At 35.8% G+C, this 8,856-nt stretch overlaps 1 long non-coding RNA gene across 1 annotated transcript; it reads right to left on the bottom strand.

The window, feature by feature from the left end:
- Positions 1–2,201: 2,201 nt before the first annotated feature.
- LOC129630128 (uncharacterized) lies at positions 2,202–8,061 on the bottom strand. The gene is made up of 2 exons (XR_008703546.1): positions 8,023–8,061; positions 2,202–2,505 (listed from the first exon to the last, which is right to left on the bottom strand). It is a non-coding gene; the product is annotated as an uncharacterized LOC129630128 (long non-coding RNA).
- Positions 8,062–8,856: the final 795 nt, after the last annotated feature.

Genomic DNA, 8,856 nt, shown 5'->3' on the forward strand with positions numbered 1-8,856 from the left:
CATTAAAAAGCTGAAGAAGAAACATACTTTTTCTTCTTATCAACAGTAACAAAAAACTTCAAAAAATGTTTGGTTCCAAAGCTTCTCAATATGCAAGCTATCTATTTATACTAATTATTCAAGCCTTGAGAGACTGAAAACTAGAGATAGAATTCTCATGAGAAAAAACAAACTCTGTACATTATATATGAGATTTCCTAAAATTCACTGCTTCCATTCAGAGTAGCTTCAGAAAGAATATCATGTCTGTATTTTAATTCAGCTAATAACAATGATAACCATTTAAAATACAATAAAATAGCAATATTAGTATATTTACAGAGATATTTCATTAAGTAGGCTATAATTACTTTATCGTTGTTGTTTAATTGCCAAATCATGTCCAAGTCTTTGTGATTCCCTGGAGTGTAGCCCACCAGGCTCATCTGTCCATGGGGTTTCCCAGGCTAGAATACTGGAATGGGTTGCCATTTCCTTCTCCAATTACATTATTAAATATGCAAAAAATGCCCTTCAAGCATTCTTGCTCATTTTCTCAGAAAGTAAAATAGAATACAAAATACTGGAACTAATATCAATAGTATTTAAGTTTTCGTGTGACTTTGAAAAAACCACAGATAAAATGTATAAATCCAGTGAACATGCTCAGCTATATTCTATAAGATATTTTCCAATTCAGAGAAATTTTTATGATGTTATCTTACCTTGCTTCTTTTCACTATATCTGTTTCCATGTCCAGCACTCAATTTTCCCAAAGTGTTAGTTAAATCAGCAGTTTCAAATACAATTCTTTATCAAGTATTCACTTATGTTTGTGTCTATGTAAAATTTAAAATCCCATATAATTTGACTCTAGGTCTTGTATTAATTAAAATATACTGTTAGACTTCATTCAGTTATTTAATCGAATCCTTACTATGTGCCAAATTTAAAAAAATTCTTTATATTTTTAAAACTGTAAACTTTAGTAGTCATCAAACAATTAAATTTGGAAAATAATCTTTGTATATAATTAGAATTATCTCTTTTCATGTCATGTATGAGGAACTCACTTTGATATTTGGCAAAACTAATACAGTTATGTAAAGTTTAAAAATAAAATAAAATTAAAAAAAATAAAAAAAATAAAAAGTTTATTAAACATTGGGTATGATCGTGTGTATCTCTGTGTTAGAAGAGGTCATTTTAAGTGGAAGTAAAAGTATACAGTGACTAGAAAGTAAGAGGCCATCATTTCATATTATTGGAACTTATCAAACACATGGCAGAGTTACAAGACTCAGCAGACTTGAAGTGGACATGAAGGGTTGAGAATGAGAGAAGGGAATGCCTGTTTTGCTTTCTATTGAACCCTCAGTTCCAGAAGACTGCCTAAACTGGCTTACACATTGTTTGCTGAATTACTAAACGGAGGTAAATGATTAAAACAGAGCAGTGTCCATTACTCTATCTAATTTCTTTGCTAACTCTAAGCTGGGGCAAGTGCTGACAGTGTTCTAACTTTAATTTTTTTAATTCCTTAAACACAAACTAATTCTCAGTACTAGAGAAGCCTTCTCTTAACAACAACTTCTCTCTTCTTTCCCATTCTTCCACCCAACTTACTCCCCTAATTGCGTCTTTTTAAAATTGGAGGATAATTGCTTTATAATGTTGTGGTGATCTAGCCGCCCATCAATGTGAATCAGTCATAACTAAATATGCACCCTTCCCTCGTAAGCCTCCCCCCCATTCTACCCATCTTAAGTGAGATAGGCCCACATAGCATATATATGCCCACAAAATAATAATTTTGAGGTTTAGCTCCAGTATCCTCGTATTTTTCTGAGCAGTATTCATTAATAGAATTAACACATGTACATGAAACTCCCCTCATTATTGAGGCCTAGATGATGTTGCAGAAAAAGAGAGACAAAGAATATGCCAGGCTGATTTAGAATTGATCACCTTAAAACCTCCTTCACCTAAAAATGAACTAGTAAATTAGTCTGGACTAATGAACCCAGATTACTAGTGATTGTTTTTATTTAACAAATGGGTCCTGGCAGAAATACCTATGTAGGTAGGTCTAGGGACCCCAAAAATGTATATAACGATTTGTAAAACAAAAGGAACAAAGTGGAGACGCATTGGAAGAGACCCTTCATTGAAGTGTTTTGCTTTTTGGATGCTTCTGAATAGGAAAATGTCATGTTAGATATACAATTTTACTAATTTTTTAATTACCTTCAAACTTTTTAATACAGTTGGGTTAACTCACATATGTCTGTATGGTTTTGAAAATTAGAGCAATGGGGTCAACATATAGAATTATTATCCTTCATTCATTCCCTCAACTTGTTCATGTACCATGCGATAATATTTTGGCATCCGAATAGATTCACATCACCGTATTTTCTTTTGCACAGTAGCTGTTATCTTGTTCCCACGTTGCTCTCATTTCTTAACATGTTTCAGTCAGTAGATGTAGACTTCTGTGCTCTTTGTGTCAAGAGTAGAGCATCCTAGAAGAATGAGGGGAAAATGAGAATTATTTTCTTTGCTTTTGGACTTTGATAGTATAGAGCCTCTGGGAGAAACAAAGTTTTCATCGCCACAAAGATTCAGGAGAATTTAAGGGAGGTCTAAGCAGAGTTTCTCACTTCTAACCCCTCTCTATGTGGGGGATTAGAGGCTCAGAGAAGAAGAAGAAAGAGGTACGATGCTGCTGGCACCCCTGACTGGAGCCCTGAACTCTGACTTCACATACGTCATCGTGGGAAATAGAGAGAATAACAAAATCCCCATAAAGATTTGGAGAATTCATGTTAATATATGACAGAGACCAACAAAATATTGTAAAGCAATTGACCTTCAATTAGCAATAAATAAATTTAAATAAATACAAAGATTTGGGGGAATCTGGCCCCAAATTTCAATCCATTCAATAGGAAGGAGAATTTCTGAAGATCTCCTTTTAAACCTTTCGGAAGGGTGGTTGGTGGAGGGGGGCTAAATGCTTAACATTACCAACATTTTTTAACTTAAAAAAAAAGCACATTTATAATGTTCATAGTTAAAAGAGAAGGTATATGTAAAGTTTGCTGTTGTGAATGTTTAACTTATGTTTAAACTTAACTGGACTGTGGGATGCCAGATAGCTATAAAACATTATTTCTGGGTGTGACTTTGAGGGCATTTCTGGAAGAAATTAGCATTTGATTTAGTAGACTGAGTAAAGAGATCTGCCCTGACCAATATGAATGAGCCTCATCCAATCCTTTGAGGACCCAGATAGAACAAAAGGCAAAGGAAGGATGAATTCTCTCTTTTCTTGAGCTAGAGTGCCCTTGGACATCGGAGCTCACCCTTGGACATCAGAGCTCCAGGTTCTTGGGCCTTCAAACTCATAATTTTATACCATCAGCTTTTTTGTTGGTATAAAACCACCAGGTTCTGCAACTTGCAGAAGGCAGATTGTGAGACTTTTTTTCCTCCACAAACATGTACGCCATTTCCTATAATACATATATGAGGAGGGCAGAGAGAATGTGTTGGTTCTGTTTATTAGGAAACCCTGCCTAATACTCTTGCATATAAGCAGGCATACACATTCTCTTGGTTTCCCTTGTAATTTCCCTTAGAGATGGCTCTAGAGTAGAGCAAAAAACTTTGTATTTTTGTTTTCTTTTGGCAGTGGGAAGGAAAATGAGAAAAGGAAATTGAGGGATCAATAAGTCAACCTAAGAATTTTAATTTTAAAGTACTAACTTTAAAAAATAGCTAAAAAGCCAGAATCCATTAAAGAAAGCCAACAAACTGTGTGTAAAATGCATATATACTTTATTTTACATATTTCTATTTTTCTGTAAGAGAATGTGTTTTTCTAATCATTCTCATTTGCCTGCTCATTGAGCTGTTCATTCATTTTAAACTGTTCTGCATTTCCCTCTGTAAGAAATTCTGAGTGAGTAATTTTGATTAGTAGCTCTTTCTACATACACATCTTTTTGTTCTTATTTTCAACCGTTATAGTTATACTTTTTACTTTAATATGGCCTCTCATTTTATGACTTGTGATTTAGACTAATGTCTTTGATGTGAGTCATTAATGCAGAGATTTGATCATTTTACATTGGCAAAGGTATGAAAATACATTCATTTATTCCTTTAATGAGAAATGTCATACCATAGGGATTTAATAAGTAATCATACAAGGGAAAATGAAGGTATGTCAGGGTCTTTGTTAAGTAAAAGCAACAAGTTGGGTAATTTTTATCTTTGTGGTGAAATAGCTCTTCTTGGAGATAACAGTGTAAGAAACATTTGGAATAGAAGATTTTAAAGAAAGTGATAGGTAAAGTGAATAGTCTCCGGCATGCAGTAAGGCTCCACCGTAGCACTTGGCAATCTCTCTCTCCTCCACAGGGGACAGGTAGGGAAAACAACCACGGGCGGACTCAAGTGTTGGTGGAGTGTGCCATGATCTCCTTGAAATATGGTGCGGTGGAGGCAGTCACAAGGCCATTTCTTGGTTGCCTCCAGTTGCAGGAGTCTGTTAGGAGGCAGTTTCTCATTTGCCTCCTTAACTCCAACAGATCTGAGAAGTTCTATCTCACCCACATTTGGGTACAGCTGCAGACTGTAAAACTGCTTGACTGTGGCTCAGAGTTGGCTCCCCGAAGACAGGGCCCCCACACTTATGTTTCCTATCATCTGGCTCCTTCTGTCTGATGTGGGCTTTAGAACTCAGGATGTGAGAAACGGACAGCACTGGCCATGGTTTTGCTTGCCTGTGAAAGGAATAAACTTGCCAACTCCATTTGGACTCCTTTGTGCCATTTCAGGCAAATCTCTGTAAGTGCCTCAAGCCATCCTGACAGCAGATAACAGGCTTCTGCTTACAGACTGATGGATCACTTTGACTGGCACAGAGTTTGTAACTAATAATTTGCTATCCTGTGTAGATCGCAGGGCTGTTGCTTCATTATATTTGCATACGTTTCTCTCTGTGTCTTCCTTTTTTGTTCAAGCACATGATGTTTTGTTTTCCCAGATAGATTAAGGTTTCTTTCTTTGTCTTCTTTCCACATTTGAACACATATACTGTTATGGATATTTATCAAAATGGTAAATGCAGTATGACTATTCCATGTAGTAAGAGGAGGAACTACAAAACATTTTTTTTTAACAAGGTGATTCTCTTTATTTCTCTATCCTCTACTAATATTCTCTAAATAGATTAAAAGGGAAAACAAACCTGCTTGTTTAATCTATATTTTAATCTATATTAGAAAAGGATCAGCTCTCATTTCCCTTCTCTTTCCAGTCAGTAAACTCATTCTCTTCTTAAGCTTATCACTGTACTTTTATTCCTGTGCCATTTTCACTCTCTGTGTCAGGACAATTAGACCTTTAAAGTCTTGCATTATCTTTTGTTTTCAACATTTCCCTTCTCCTAGGTGTTTTGGACATTGTATAATGATGGTCAAGGGCCATTTTTTATAATAAATAGAACGTTTATCAACCTGGAAAAATCACTCAGCTTGAATCCAATGCCTGCCTTTTCTTTCACTATCAAACTTCTTGAAGAAAAAAGTATCCTGCACTCCTTGGTCCCTGGTATTTTTCTCCCACTCATTTCTCAGCCCACTATAATCTGGTGTGTATTCCATGTACTGTACTGAAATATTGACTATGTTACAAATGACTAATCACAGATTTCTCAGCCTTCTTAACACATGGATTTACTTATTGTAGATTTTTATCTTACTGTACATTTACTGTTTCGAAATATGCTCTTGTAGCTTCTTTTCCTTTGACTGTCCCTAAATAAAGAACTTTTTCAATTTTTCTTTTTAAAAATCATTTTCCTTTCTTGAAGATCTCCAGTTTGCTTGCTTTAATAATTACATTTATGTATTTGATTAGGATCTTCCCTGGTGGCTCAGACGGTAAAGCGTCTGCCTACAATGCGGGAGATCTGGATTCAATCCCTAGGTTGGGAAGATCTCCCGGAGAAGGAAATGGCAACCCACTCCAGTATTCTTACCTGGAAAATCCCATGGACGGAGGAACCTGGTTAGGCTACAGTCCATGGGGTCGCAAAGAGTCGAACATGGCTGATCAAATTTGTATGTACAGCACATATATTCTACTGAGTGAGACTTCTAGGTATCTATAGGAAAATTTTATTCGGTACCTTAGTAGCTCCTTAAAGTTAATCATACCTAAACACTGCTCAACATCTTCAATGCTCATCTGTCTCTCTGATGCATTCATTATCTCCACAATAAATACGTCTATTTTTTCAAATCCTCTGAAATCGTTATACAAGCCATTTTTACTCTCAATTACCAACTATTCTCCCATCCATTTGACACAGTCTTTATTTAACGTTCCCAGTGTCCCTTGAAGCAATCTCATCTTTTCATTCTTCACTGTTACTCTCCTAATTTAGGCTTTCATGACAACTCTTAAAATAGACCCTTTATCGACCAGCTTACTGCCAATATCCCTTCTTCCCTTAAGTCTTACATGTATCTATGTCAGATATGTTTGTTTGTACACACACAACCATCACCTTCCTCTCTACTGGGGAAGCCCTGATGCTACTTTGATGTTTATAAGCCCTGGTGCCTTGTCCCTGGAAACAATAACTTCCTGTAGTCCCTTTGGGTTCATCATAATTGGTCCAAGGTGGTCATGCTTGTTTTATTTCTTTGACATGATTGTTTTTGTCACAGCCTATGACTCATTCTTAGCAAATTGTACCTGGTGGGAAATCTGTAGGCTTCTAGGAAAGGTTTTTACTTACAAATTAAAAGTGATACAAGGTTGAAAATGCTCCTGTTTTTAACGGGATGTCAGCTTTCTGCATGTGACGCTTAGAACTGGGGCAGTTACTTTTCACCACGAGGGGACATGTCATCAGCACGTGGGAATGATGAAGCAGACTAATAGAAAGTCTCTGATCTTCAATAAAAAGACTGAGCTATTGGATTTGCTAACCTTCTACTCTGCTGCCTCTAGTCACTCTTTTCTTCCCTCCATGCATATCATTTTTTCTGCTTTAATCTTGTAAACTGCATAGCTATAGGCTTACTTATTTATTACTGAGGTAACATTAGTTTATAACATTATATAAGTTTAATATGTACAATATTATTTTTGACTTCTGTCTACACTGCAGTGAGCTCACCACCAAGCATCTGATTGCTGTCCATCACCATAAAGTTGACCCCTTCTACCCATTTCACCATCCTCCAACTCCCTTCTCCTCTGGAAAACACTACTCTGTTCTTTGACCCCTTCTACCCATTTCACCATCCTCCCAACTCCCTTCTCCTCTGGAAAACACTACTCTGTTCCACATGTTTGTTTTTATTCTGTTTGCTTTGATCATTTATTTTATTTTCTTACATATGACCCAAATCATACAGTCTAGTAACACGTAATGAATTGTTTACATTTCAAGACTTTTTAAATGTTAAGTTGGCTTATGTGGGGCTTGTAGAGCAGAAGTGTATTTGTTACAACTCAAATCACTTTACTCTATTGCTTTGATTGTTCTCTATTCCCTCCAGAATAAATTATAATACTCTTAGCATTGTACTTAAGGGTCTGTATGAACTGGTTGCAGCATATATTTTCAGTTTTATCTTTCAAAACTGCTCTTCACAACTTTTATGCTCCATCCAAAGCAATCCATTAATTCACTGTTCTTGAACATACTTCAGAATTTTTCCCTCGTTTGCCTTCTAGCAGTTTTTCTTCCATTTGTAATAGTTTTCCCCACCTTCAAAGCTTATTTTTCCATTGAAATCACTATGTTCTTCTAAGGTTAAGTTCAAGGACCATAATCCTCATAAAGTCACCCTATTCCTGTGGGTTGGAATTTAAAATCTCTCCATTTGTTGGGTATCTATGTCAGGTGGTAATTTTATTCTAGCACCTGTCACAATCTCTCTGGTAACATGAATCTTTGTGCTTTGTGCCCCCTTTCTCATTGTAATTTCAATTATACTTAGCAGTACGCTTACCTTTAGGAAGTTGTCAGTGGAAAGTATGCTCTGTATCTGAAACAGGGCAAATTTTAAAATAAATTAAAACTTTGAAATCTTAGCCCAGAGAATAGGAAAGGACACTTGCTGAAACTTAATCCTACTTTAGGACATAGAGATTGTGATTTTTTGATTTATCTCAGGGAAATTTTATACTGTGTACCAGAACACATTTATTTCAGCATTGTTTACAGTGTGAAAAAATTAAAATGACATAAATGTCCATCTATAGAAGGATGGAAAAACTTTTAATTCATAAAATTATTAATGTGTCAGTGAGGGGAAATCTTAAAAATCTTAACAAGGTTATGTAGAGAAAATTGCATAACATAAACTATAATTTAGAAATTTCAATATTAAGAAAATAAACAGTGTCAGGAAGGAGACTTGTAACAACCACCTTGACTTCAAAGAAAGAAAGACTTCAGAGCTATTAACTAGAAACAGACGCAGCTATAAACTAGAAACAGCTCTTTTCTTGGGACAGCAATGTAAAAGAATGCCTCTGGGCATTTATATGATATCATGCTGTCTACAGAACTTGAATATTGTGCATCATTATTCCCAGCTCCCTTTGTATGATGGAAATTATCTACTAGCCACTCATCACTATAGTCTTCCTTCCTGTCTCAGAAAGAGAAGTTTATTCTCTGTATTTAGGCCTGACTGTCCTCCCTGTGCCCCAAGTTATCATTCAACAGGGTCTTGGGACTTTCTTTCTAAACTTATTTATTCACCCTTTATATTGTTTCAGTTTCTTCTTAGTAAACTCTTTTCTGTTATAAACACTTACCTCTTTCCCTCCCATGTTCT

This window comes from Bubalus kerabau, chromosome 16 (assembly GCF_029407905.1).
Source record: "Bubalus kerabau isolate K-KA32 ecotype Philippines breed swamp buffalo chromosome 16, PCC_UOA_SB_1v2, whole genome shotgun sequence".
Lineage (NCBI taxonomy): Eukaryota > Metazoa > Chordata > Mammalia > Artiodactyla > Bovidae > Bubalus > Bubalus kerabau.